The following is a 13264-nucleotide window of genomic DNA, read 5'->3' on the forward strand; positions in this document are numbered from 1 at the left end:
TCCTAATCCCTCTAACTCTATATCTCTGTCTAATCTGTGACGATTTACTTAATAATTTGGGAAAAAATACACATAGTTTGATGCAACGCTGTCGAGAAAAAGCTCTACAGCAAGGAGATACCATGTTTACTTTTCCTGTTGTATGCACAGATCAGATCGCTGTCATCCTTTCCTGGCTTGTGACGTCTTGGATATCTGCTACGAATTTCTGGCAGTGGATGCAAAACCAATTGGGGGGCCCGATGTGTATCCGGATGACATCCCTCTCAGAGCCAATCAATATGTGTCTTTACGGGATCCGGCTGTCAGAGACGGAGCTGAAAACGTTGTGTATGAACAAGTGTCAACAGAAGAGTCGAGATCGCTCACAGGCGGAAATCTGGATGCCCCAGACAGTAAGCTTTAACATCAGCATACCACCGATGAACTTGAATGTGAACGACACAATAGACTCACTTCAGGAGGTCTATGTATGTTAGTGATTATTTGTATGCTCATCCCCTGTATCTTAGCGTTTATTAGAAGCTTGTTAAATAAACTAGTCCAGCAAGCCATGCTTGCATATGCTTATGTTCCTTACACACCCTTAGCAGAAGAAAACCCATTATAAGGTGATAGAAGTGGTAACTGTTTATAGCAATAGAAGCTAACTAGACATGGGGAGGGGGAGATGTAGGGTACGGCGTTTGGAAGATCTCACGATGTCATGGAAAGGTAGAAGGCTAGTTGTCGCCTCCCTGTGACCTATCAGTAATCCCACCTACCGTTGTTAGTATAAAAGGAATTAACTGTGCAATAACAGAGGAAGTTGACGATCACACTGTGTGTGTTATCTGTCTCTTCCCTGGTCCGGGCCGACCAGTGATCTAATCGCGGCACCTTGATATGTAGCAACGCTACATGTGGGCCTGGATCTGAACCTTGAATTGAGTAGCTGGTCTGAGTTCGGTAACCCAAGTTGAGGCTGAACATGAGACAACTACCAATATTGTCAGTCAAGACCTAGTAAATGCAAAACGATGGAGAAGAGCTCTCCCTATGGCACATGACTCCATTCCATTGCAGGAATACCTCTATAGGCCACCCTGAACATCGTGAGGAGGGACAGGTTTCTTCGCTCTTAATTTGGGCATCAGCTGTCATTTCGGTTGGCCAAAGGAAATTCCCAGGAGCTGCCAAGAAGAGGCGCTCAGATGTTGTCCTGTCTCGATATCTGCCTGCACATAACTTTTATCTGTCTTGATTACCTGCACATCTCTTTGACCACCTCTGGCACCTCCAATGTCACCAGACATTTGCATCTGAACAGCTCACTCCTGGCCTCCATCACCATTACTTAGCATGGGAGCTGAGACAAGGAGCTGACATGCAGGTGCCTATTTAATGCAGACCTGCACTGAGGCAAGAGGAATCCCACCTCCTGTGTGATTGTGGTGGGCATGGGAGGGAGCGGAGTCCCCTTCCAGCCCCAGGACTACAGACCCAGGATGAGATGCCTCCACATGGACTCAGCTGGCTCCCTTCCCTCAGCAGGGCTAAAGGAGATCCCTGCCTGTCACTGAGTGCCCTGCCCAATGACGGCACAAGAAAGAGGCTGCCCAGGGAAGTGGTTGAGTCACCCTCCTTGGAGGTATTTCAAAGACATGGTGTTTAGGGACACGGTTTAGTGGTGGACTTGCTAGTGTTAGGTTCATGGTTGGAGTTGATGGTGTTAAGGGTCTTTTCCAACCTCAGTGATTCTATGATTCTCAGAAAAGTTGATTCGTGGACCTAAGTCTGTCTCTCAGCAGAGCAATGACCCTGCTGGAAAGCAATGTCTCTCCCCAGGTGCGGGAGGGAACATCAGTGATTGCTTCAGCCTGTTTGCCAGCAGGTTCCCCTGGAGCCCCAGGGACACCTGGAGGGAGCCCAGAGGGGGCAGAGAAAGTGCTGCCTTGGGCTGGTCCTCTGCTGCTGAGCTGGGCTGGGCTCTTGGGACAGAGGGAGCTCCTGGCAAGCAGGCAGCGCTGCAGAGAGACAGCTCTGCCCAGGAGCAGGGTTGGGGGCACTGCCTGCAGGCATCGAGAGGAGACCTGCAAGGCAGAGAGAGCTTAAAGGCAGTGTGGAGTGGGAGGATGCTGAGAGCTCACTGCGGGAGAAATCTTCACAGCCCTCTGCATGGTAAGTCTCTGGGTGCAGGGCAATAGAGCTTCAGTTCCTGCAGGGATCTCCGAACACTGGCACATCTGACAGTGTATGGGATCTGGCAGGGGGACTGTCTTCGTTTCTCTGGTGTAGAGGAGAAGGATGTGCTCCAGAGCAGGGCTTCCCTGCTGCACTGTCAGAGGGACAGGGCATGAGGGCTGCCTTCTCCTGGCACCATCTGCAGGGGTGTGAAGCCAGGTGTGCATCCAGGGGTGCCCAGGGCTGTCCTTCAGAGCAGGGTCCTGGTGTTTCAGGGGCTGAGTGGTGGAGCAGGGACTTTGCTGCCTGCCAGGCTCAGCACTCAGCCTGCGCAGGGAACTCCCCGTGACAGTGTGGGGAGAAGGTGTGGGTGAAAGAAATGACCCCTGGAAGGGCAGAGCAGCGTGCTTCTGCTGTCGAGAGCGTGCTGCGTGCGTCAGGTTTGCTCACAGCTCCAGCTCAGCGCTGGTCATTTCCGAGGGCACTTTCAGGAAGAACATCAAGGCAGCATTCTCCTGAAAGGTAAGGGATATTTGAATTTTTATCATCTTGGTGGACAGTGTGAGACTAGAATTTATTTCTCCCCTCTGGAGAAGGTACTGAGACCCCCATTGTCCTTAGGACTTGCCTGAGGCGCTCCTTAGCCCCTGCACACACAGAGATGCCCCTGGGCAGTGCCCGGCTGCCAGGAGGGGTCTGCAGGGCAGAGCTGAGCACACAGCGGGTGGAATGGGGTCTGTGAGCAGGGACAGGGAGGACACAAGCAGATGGAGAAGCAGCTGCCGGCAGGGACAGCTCCAGGCATCAGAGACAGGGGCAGGGAGTGAGAGGGAGCTGCTCCCAGAAATGCCATGGGAGGGGGATTCAGGCAACTCCCTGCCATCACCAGAGAAAACCTGTGGTCTTTTCTCCCACCCAGCAGAGCCCTTATGGCCATGGTGACTCAGTCACCTTCTTAGTGGCCTCAGCCCTGTAGTAGGAAGAAATTATCAAACGCCCTACCATCTGTCCCTGTCCTGTCTCCGTTGGCAGCAAGTCTGTAGTGTTTGTCCATTTTAATCCTTCTGTCCCTGCTCCTCTTGTTCTTGTCACTGGAGTGGAATGGGGGGGGGGGGGGGGAGGATTCAGATGCACTTCAGAGATTTGTCCCTGACTGTAAAGTGTCCCAATCCCCTCCTGCTCCCCAGGCTCCAAGTGATAAAAATGACAAAACTCTGCTGTCAGGACAGCCCATCTTTAGGTCATTCGTTTCTTTCCCTGCCAAAAGCACTCCTTAAGTGTGGTGAGAAAAGCAGAACAAAGTACTCAAAACAAAATCCCCTCTGGTCTTCTCCAGTTTATGGTTGAATTGGGAGTGACAATGCTGAAAAGCTCTTTGATATGACGAGTGGTCTTAATTGAAGATCACCCAGTGTTGCTATTTACCTCGTGGTGTAGGGCAGGACTGACTCCCCCAGAGCCCACAGCAGAGCCTGCTGCTCCCAGTGCGCCCTCAGCCAGCACCAAGCGTAGCTCATGAAAGCAACCTGCCAAAGGTCTTCCTGAAATATGAGAGGCAGCTTCGGTGGGGTTTCTATGAGAAATACGTTAGGTTTAGCTCAGAGAATTCTCTTCTAACTTGTCACTGTCTTTCCCTCTTGAACAGTGCCTCATGCCCAGAAGAAGCTAATGTCCAACAGCAGCTCCATCACTGAGTTCCTCCTCCTGGCATTTGCAGACACATGGCAGCTGCAGCTCTTGCACTTCTGGCTCTTCCTGGGCATCTACCTGGCTGCCCTCCTGGGCAATGGCCTCATCATCACCACTGTAGCCTGTGACCACCGCCTCCACACCCCCATGTACTTCTTCCTCCTCAACCTCTCCCTCCTTGACCTGGGCTCCATCTCCACCACTGTTCCCCAATCCATGGCCAATTCCCTGTGGGACAGCAGGGCCATTTCCTACTGGGGATGTGCTGCACAGGTCTTTTTCTTGTCTCTTCTGATCACAACAGGAATATTCTCTGTCCTCACCATCATGGCCTATGACCGCTATGTTGCCATCTGCAGACCCCTGCACTACGGGACCCTCCTGGGCAGCAGAGCTTGTGTCCACATGGCAGCAGCTGCCTGGGGCAGTGGGTTTCTCTATGCTGTGCTGCACACAGCCAATACATTTTCACTACCACTCTGTCAGGGCAATGTTGTGGGCCAGTTCTTCTGTGAAATCCCCCACATCCTCAAGCTCTCCTGCTCAGATGCCTACCTCAGGGAAGTTGGGCTTCTTGTGCTTAGTGCCTGTTTGGAATTTGGTTGTTTTGTTTTCATTCTTTTCTCCTATGTGCAGATCTTCAGGGCTGTGCTGAGGATCCCCTCTGAGCAGGGACGCCACAAAGCCTTTTCCACGTGCCTCCCTCACCTGGCCGTGGTTTCCCTCTTTGTCCGCACTGGTGTAGTTGCCTACCTGAGGCCCCCCCTCCATCACCTCCCCATCCCTGGATCTGGTGGTGGCAGTTCTGTACTCGGTGGTGCCTCCAGCTGTGAACCCCCTCCTCTACAGCATGAGGAACAAGGAGCTCAAGGATGCCCTGCAGAAAATGATGAGACGGTGCTTTTCAGAAGCAATTAACTGCCTGTTTTCTTTTGCAGAGCATTCATAATGTAACTCATTACAGGCTGTCGTGGTTTAACCCCAGCCAGCAACTAAGCACCACGCAGCCGCTCACTCTCTCCCCCAACACCCAGTGGGTTGGGGGAGAAAATCGGGAAAAGAAGTAAAACTCGTGGATTGGCAATAGAAACTGTTTAGTAGAACAGAAAAGAAGAAACTAATAATGATAATGATAACACTAATAGAATGACAACAGCAATAATAAAAGGATTGGAATATGCAAATGATGCACAGTGCAATTGCTCACCACCTGCTGATCAACACCCAGTCCGTGCCTGAGCGGCGATCCCCGGCCCCCACTCCCCCCAGTTTATATACTAGATGTGATGTCACATGCTATGGAATACCCTGTTGGCCACTTTGGGACAATTGCTCCCGGCTGTGTCCCCTCCCAACGTCTTGTGTCCCTCCAGCTTTCTTGCTGGCTGGTCATCAGAAGCTGAAAAATCCTTAACTTTAGACTTAACATTACTTAGCAACAACTGAAAACATCAGTGTTACCGACATTCTTCTCATACCTAACTCAAAAACATAGCAGTATACCAGCCACTAGGAATACAATTAACTCTATCCCAGCTGAAACCAGGACAAGAGGGGAAGGGAAAAAGAGTCTCAGCACAGCAGCACTGCCAGGGAGCACCAGCGCTTGGTCTTCCCAGAGCTGCTCTCTTTCCACTTCCACACTGTCCTTCTGAGCCCCTGGCTTGGTGTAAGGGCTGAGTGCTCTGGCAGCACAGTCACAGTCCTGCAGTGTGCTGTGTCACCATAAGACTTGGTTTTCAAGGCTCACGGTAGTGTTCTAGGTGGTGGTATTGGGTACGGGACATGTTTCCAGCCATCCAGTGGTTGCTTCCACCATTGTAAGCACGTGGCGCTTGCCTTGGCGAGTTTGTGGGAGTGTGATCTAGTCAATCTGCCAGGCTTCCCCATATTTATATTTCAGCCATCGCCTTCCATACCACAGGGGCTTTAACCGTTTGGCTTGCTTAATTGCAGCACGTTTCACATTCATGGATAACCTGTGCAATAGTGTCCATGGTCAAGTCCACCCCTCGGTCACGAGCCCATCTATATGTTGTATCTCTTCCCTGATGGCCTGAAGCATCATGGGCCCATCAAGCCATAAATAGCTCACCTTTATGTTGCCAGTCCAGGTCCACCTGAGCCACTTCAATCTTGGCAGCCTGATCCACCTGTTGGTTATTTTCATGTTCTTCAGTGGCCCGACTCTTGGGTGTGTGAGCAGCTACATGACGTACTTTTACAACCAGATTTTCTAGCCGGGACACAATATCTTGCCACAGTGCGGCAGCCCAAATAGGTTTACCTCTGCGCTGCCAGTTGCTCTGCTTCCATTGCTGTAACCACCCCCACAGGGCATTTGCCGCCATCCATGAGTCAGTATAGAGATAGACCACTGGCCACTTTTCTCTTTCAGCAATGTCTAACGCTAGCTGGATGGCTTTCACCTCTGCAAACTGACTCGATTCACCTTCTCCTTCAGCAGTTTCTGCAACTTGTCATGTAGGACTCCATACAGCAGCCTTCCACCTCCGATGCTTTCCCACAATGCGACCGGACCCATCAGTGAACAGAGCATATTGCCTCTCATTTTCTGGCAGTTTATTATACAGCGGGGCTTCTTCAGCACGCGTCACCTCCTCCTCTGGTGACATTCCAAAATCTTGGCCTTCTGGCCAGTCCATGATCACTTCTAAAATTCCTGGGTGACTGGGGTTTCCTATGCGAGCCCGTTGTGTGATCAGTGCAATCCACTTACTCCACGTGGCCTCAGTTGCGTGATGTGTAGAGGAGACCCTCCCTTTGAACACCCAGCCCAGCACTGGCAGTCGGGGTGCTAAGAGGAGCTGTGTTTCAGTACCAACCACTTCTGAGGCAGCTCGAACTCCTTCATGTGCTGCCAAGATCTCTTTTTCAGTTGGAGTATAGCGAGCCTCAGATCCTTGATATCCTCAACTCCAAAACCCCACGGGTCGACCTCGGGTCTCCCTGGGTGCTTTCTGCCAGAGGCTCCAGGTAGGGCCATTCTCCCCAGCTGCAGTATAGAGCACATTTTTAACATCTTGTCCTGCCCGGACTGTTCCAAGGGCTACTGCATGAACAATCTCCTGCTTAATTTGTTCAAAGGCTTGTTGTTGCTCAGGGCCCCATTTTAAATCATTCTTCTTCCGGGTCACTTGATAGAGAGGGCTTACAATCAGACTGTAATTTGGAATATGCATTCTCCAAAAACCCACAACACCTAAGAAAGCCTGTGTTTCCTTTTTATTAGTCAGTGGGGACATAGCTGCTATTTTGTTGATCACATCCATTGGGATCTGATGACGTCCATCTTGCCATTTTATTCCTAAAAACTGGATCCCCTGTGCAGGTCCCTTGACCTTACTTTCTTTTATGGCAAAACCGGCTTTCAGAAGGATTTGGATTATTTTCTTCCCTTTCTCAAAGACTTCTTCTGCCGTGTTGCCCCATACGATGATGTCATCAATGTATTGCAGGTGTTCCGGAGCTTCACCTTTTTCCAGTGCAGTCTGGATTAGTCCATGGCAAATGGTGGGGCTGTGTTTCCACCCCTGGGGCAATTGATTCCAAGTGTAGTGGACACCCCTCCAAGTAAAGGCAAATTGTGGACGACACTCTGCTGCCAGAGAGATTGAGAAAAACACATTAGCAATATCAATTGTAGCATACCACTTGGCTGCCTTTGACTCTAGTTCGTATTGAAGTTCTAGCATATCTGGAACGGCAGCACTAGGCAGTGGCATAACTTCATTCAGGCCACGATAGTCAACTGTTAGTCTCCACTCCCCGTTAGACTTTCGCACTGGCCATATGGGACTATTAAAGGGTGAGTGAGTATTGCTGATCACTCCTTGGCTCTCCAGTTGGCGAATCAACTTGTGGATGGGAATCAGAGAGTCTCGGTTGGTGCGATATTGCCGCCAGTGCACTGTCGTGGTAGGAATTAGCACCTGTTGTTCTTCAACCCTCAGCAACCCCACAACCGAAGGGTCTCGAGGGAGACCAGGCAGGGTAGACAGTTGTTCAGTGCCCTCCGTCTCCAAGGCAGCTGTACCAAAAGCCCATCGATACCCCTTCGGGTCCTTAAAATACCCTCTCCTGAGATAGTCTATGCCAAGGATACACGGAGCCTCCGGACCAGTCACAATGGGGTGTTTCTGCCATTCATTCCCAGTTAGGCTTACTTCAGCTTCCAATGCAGTTAACTCTTGGGATCCCCCTGTCACACCAGAAATACAAATGGGTTCTGCCCCTTTATAACTTGATGGCATTAGAGTGCACTGTGCGCCGGTGTCTACTAGAGCCTTATACTCCTGTGGGTCTAACGTGCCAGGCCATCGAATCCACACGGTCCAGTAGACCCGGTTATCCCTTTCCTCCACCTGGCTGGAGGCAGGGCCCCTCTAATTCTGGCCAGAGTATCCGGTATTCACTTCTCGTAAAATTGGCTCAGAAGTCCCTTCAAGAGGATCAGAAATAAGATCAGCCCTTCCACTATCTTTGAAAACTGGAGCTGCATTTTTCCTAGTAGAATCCCCTTTTGTGGTGTTTTTTCCTCGCAGCTCACGTACCCGTGCATTTAGGGCTGAGGTAGGTTTTCCATCCCATTTCCTCATGTCCTCTCCATGATCACATAGGTAAAACCACAGGGCACCTCGCGGTGTGTACCTTCTATATTCTCTCTCTTGGGCAGAGGAGCGCTCACTCCTAATAGCTGAGACATTGGTCCTTACAGGTGGGCAATACGACTCTTTGAATTGCTGGAAATCCTCGGACAGCTTCTCCACAGCTGAAATGCAGGCTTGTAGGGAGGAGGAGAGATTTTCTTCATATTGACGGAGTTGGCGAGCCACTTCATCCACTGTCGGTGCCTCTTCGTCTTTCCAGGTCATTATCGCCAGTGAGTTGGCATAGGACGATGGTGCGCTCCGTACAAATTTCCACCACATGGGTCGTGTGCATTGGACTTCGTCTGGATCTTTGGGTAATTGTGGGTTCTCCGGGTCATGATGAATCGTCTCTAGCGCAGCTAATTCCCTCAGATATTGGATATCTTTTTCCATGGTGGTCCACTTGCTTGATTGACATCTAACATCTTCCTTAAAGGGGTACCTTTCCTTCACACTTGACAGGGGTCACCCTCCAGAGGCTGAGGGCTTGTGTTCCTCTTCCAATTGCCTTGTCAATGCCACCTTCCCTGGCAAGCGATCCCAGCTGCTTGGCTTCCCTACCTTCTAATTCCAAGCTATTAGCCCCATTGTCCCAGCATCAGAGGAGCCAGGTGATAATATGCTCACCGATACGGCGGCCAAAATCTTTTCGCATATCCCACAGCTCACTCAAGGATAGGGACCGGGTTATTACCTCTGGTTCTGCCTCTTCCTCCTGTTCCCGTGATTACCCTGGTTCATCTTCATCCTTTGCTAAGCGAGCTGATTTTTTTGTATATTTCTTTTTCTGTATGGGGGCAACTGATACTGGTGCAGGTTGATCCGCTGGTTCAGTTGCAGTATCGCTTGCCGGGTTTTGGATAACCGCAGCGTCTGTCACCAAGGTTTGGGTAGCTGCTGTGCTCGTTGCCGCGGCTGGAGGGGCTGCAGTGCCCGTTGCTGAGGTTTGGGTAGCCACAGTTCTCATTGCCAGGGCTGGAGGGGTCACGGTGCCTGTCACCAAGGTCTGGGTGGCTGCAATGCTCGTCGCCGGGGCTGGAGGGGCCGCAGCGCCCATTGCCAGGGTTTGGGTGACCGCAGTGCTCATTGTTTTGTGGTTAGATCCAGAGACCTTCTCTTCCCCTTGAGGGTGCTGAGTTGTGTCGAACAGGGCTGGATAGGCATGGGCCAGGCAGGGGCCAGGGCCCCAACCCCTTTTCCAAATATTTTACTAGTTCTTCTGGATTCTGCACTTGTTCAGGGGTGAATTTCCAAAACACTGGAGGTGCCCACTTCTCTAGGTACTTGCCCATACTACCCCACACACCCTGCCATGCATAATTATCCAGCCTCGGGGCAGACCTCTGGGTGATCTTCTTGAATAGTTGTTTAACCTTAAACAAGAGCTGAACCACATTCAGGAGCATGCTAATTCCCAGCAGTAGGGCTAGGACCGTGCTGGTATCAACATCCCAAGAGTATTCAAATTTTACAAAATTCCCAAACACCATTGTAACTGGACTGAAGGAAAAAGGAGAGGGGAAGAAAGGTATTCCACTCATAGACTGGTTTTCCAAGGAGGAAAGGTAAATGGTATAATTATTAATAGTTTCCCACAGATGGCTCCCGCAGTATAAAGCTGACAATGCTGAGTGCAAGTACTGGATTAATCCCACAACCGATGACTTTATCATACCGTAAACCAGTGTTATACAATACATCAAAGCAAAAACCTTAATCCACCTCCCACGGATGATAAGCAGCAGAAGAGGGACTACCTACAGCAAGCGAGGTGATACATAACAGAACTTTAAAAACCAGAGCAACAACTCTAAGAACACATAAATCAACATAATGACCAGGGACTATTAGACCAATATAATGAATGCTTATAACAAATTTGTTTTAACGAGCTCTGGTCAGGTTTGTCATTATCTCAACCCTTCGGGCCCTACGTTGGGTGCCAAAATGGACTGTCGTGGTTTAACCCCAGCCAGCAACTAAACACCACGCAGCTGCTCACTCACTCCCCCCCCCACCCAGTGGGATGGGGGAGAAAATTGGGAAAAAGAAGCAAAACCCACGGGTTGAGATAGGAACAGTTTAACAGAACAGAGAAGAAGAAACTAATAATGATAATGATAACACTAATAAATTGCAACAGCAATAATGAAAGGATTGGAATGTACAAATGATGTGCAATGCAATTGCTCACCACCCGGGGATCAGCACCCAGCTAGTCTCCAGAGCGGCGATTCCCCGCCCCCACTTCCCAGTTCCTATACTAGATGGGACGTCCCATGGTATGGAATACCCTGTTGGCCAGTTTGGGTCAGCTGCCCTGGCTGTGTCCTGTGCCAACTTCTTGTGCCCCTCCAGCTTTCTCGCTGGCTGGGCATGAGAAGGTGAAAAATCCTTGACATTAGTCTAAACACTACTAGCAACAACTGAAAACATCAGTGTTATCAACATTCTTCACATACTGAACTCAAAACATAGCACCGTACCAGCTACTAGGAAGACAGTTAACTCTATCCCAGCTGAAACTAGGACACCTTTAAAGGACCCTTCCAACACAAACTATTCAAAGATTCTATGATTCCATAATTCGATGGTAAAATGGGGCCAGTCAGTGCACTTGTCTGGCTGAGCCCTGTGCCTGATCACTGCAGTCTGTCCTGTCTTCTTCTATCTTCGTATTAAATATTTTGTTTAATATCTCTGAGTATGCTCACTCTGTCACATGTGTGTGCGTGTGTGATGCAAGGACCAAGCGCCAGCTGCCAGTGAGACCCGTGAGTGTGAGAGTGAAAACTGGTGCCAGGTACTGGGGTCAGACCGGGGCTGTGGGGGCCCCTGCCCTGTGGTGTCAGCTACTGGAGTGAGTGGCATCTCTTCAAGAATGCGAGTGCCCCATATAGCAGAGGGAAAAGCTGGTACCTCTGCTAGCAGGGACAGACTCATAATGAAGATGGGCATATTTTGGATCAACAGGCTCCGGCACCCCTGTTTTGTTGCCCTGTAGGTGCCCACAACTATCAGAAGTGACAGATAACAGGACAGGTATTTATTTATTTCTGCATAACGAGAAGACCAGCATTTTTCCTGGTGGTGTGAGCGAGCACTGGGAGGAGATAGGGCCGGTAAGGTCTCAACCAGGAGACGCAGCACATATTTACTTGTCTCTTTAGGTAGCTGATAGTCAGAAGTAACCACACGTAATGACCAGCAAACCCACTAGCCACACTGAGCAACGGCAGCATTGAATGCATTGGACTCATTGCCTGTCCTCAGTTCGTGGGACATCAACATTACAATAGCAGATCCATGGATACTTTGTAAGGCTGTCACGTTCCTCTGTAAACTCATCCTCTCTTTGTTATGTGTCCCAGTAATTCAAGCTACCACGCTGTGTTTCCCAATCGCCATTCACTTCCAAAACCATCCAGCAGTCCACGTCACATGCCTCAAAGTAAAACAGAGCTCTATTTTAGTCCTCTGTCTATGAAGGTGCGAGGAAAATTTATTTCTATGAGACACAAGCTGGGAATCAAAGGCTGGTGGTAAAAATCTGGTTTAGGTTTTGAAGTCAGTGGGAGGTTTGCCTGAGTTTCAGTGAAGCCAAAGTGCCACGGCCTTTGTTCCCGTGATGATACAGACTCCTGTTGTTACCGAAAAGCTCGGAATGAAGAACTTATCAACACCAATTTAGTGTAGATAAGCAGACACTTCTTTATTGACGGCCGGGTGCGCGGGCGAGTCCTCTCACGAACCACGCACCCCTGTCTTCAAAACAATACACCTTATATTAAGACTTATCGATACATATTCATTAGATTTCCAAGAAAAGTTATACATATTCATTAGATTTTTGGGAAATCATTAGCATATGTGAATATCTTTTACGCAGGCGTAGTGAAGGTCTCTCCGAGGCGTGGTAAGTCTTGGAGGTGGGTAGCTTTTGACCAGGAGGTGTGTTTTGGTATTATAATGAAGCAAAGTTCGTCTAGAGTTTATGATTTCTTCATCGATGTTATGGCAACAGGTGCAATCCATCCTTTTTGACAGTAGCTATGCAGTTATCTCTAACGGCTCTAGCCAGGGACCTTCCAGGAGCTTTGTACTGCACATTCTATCTTTGGGGATCGGCCGCTGCGTTCCAAACAGGCCGTTGTCAGGTAACGTACTGACAACTCTTACACCACCCCGTTGTCAGGTATTTCTTTATCTTGTTATTTAAGTTCTAAATGTTTCTACTAGATGATTTTAGTCAATTTCTCCGGCCTTGATACGGGGCTATACAGGGGATTTTACAGCAGACACTGGTTGGTGGTTAAATATATAAAATACAACATACATATGATTTTGCTAAAATATTAAAACTAAATATGATTAATTCTAACTAATAACAAATTAATGACAAATCAGTAACATTTCCCCCCTTTGAAAGTGTTGAAAATTATTTCAATACTTTCACATCATCTATCTAATATTTATTTATTATTATTCTGAGAGTCAATATTTGTTTCGGCATATACTGGTGGTGGACTGTATTCTGGTGAAACAATTGGAACCTTTCTCATGATCATGCAATTTACTGTAATTCTATTGGTAAATTGTTTCTTCAGACATTTTTTTCAGGAATGCTAATCAATTGTTTTGTTTCTACTTGTCTTTTTGTTCCTGATTATCAAATCAGTCCAGGTTTCTATTATCATTATCTGCTGAACTAATATAAAAAGAACAAACACAAAGAGATA

General features: G+C 48.9%; 1 pseudogene; it reads left to right on the forward strand.

The window, feature by feature from the left end:
• Positions 1-2039: 2039 nt before the first annotated feature.
• LOC115338016 lies at positions 2040-6092 on the forward strand (annotated as a pseudogene).
• The last annotated feature ends 7172 nt before the right edge of the window (positions 6093-13264 follow it).

This window comes from Aquila chrysaetos (genome assembly GCF_900496995.4).
Source record: "Aquila chrysaetos chrysaetos chromosome W unlocalized genomic scaffold, bAquChr1.4 W_unloc_8, whole genome shotgun sequence".
In the NCBI taxonomy this organism is placed as follows: Eukaryota; Metazoa; Chordata; class Aves; order Accipitriformes; family Accipitridae; genus Aquila; species Aquila chrysaetos.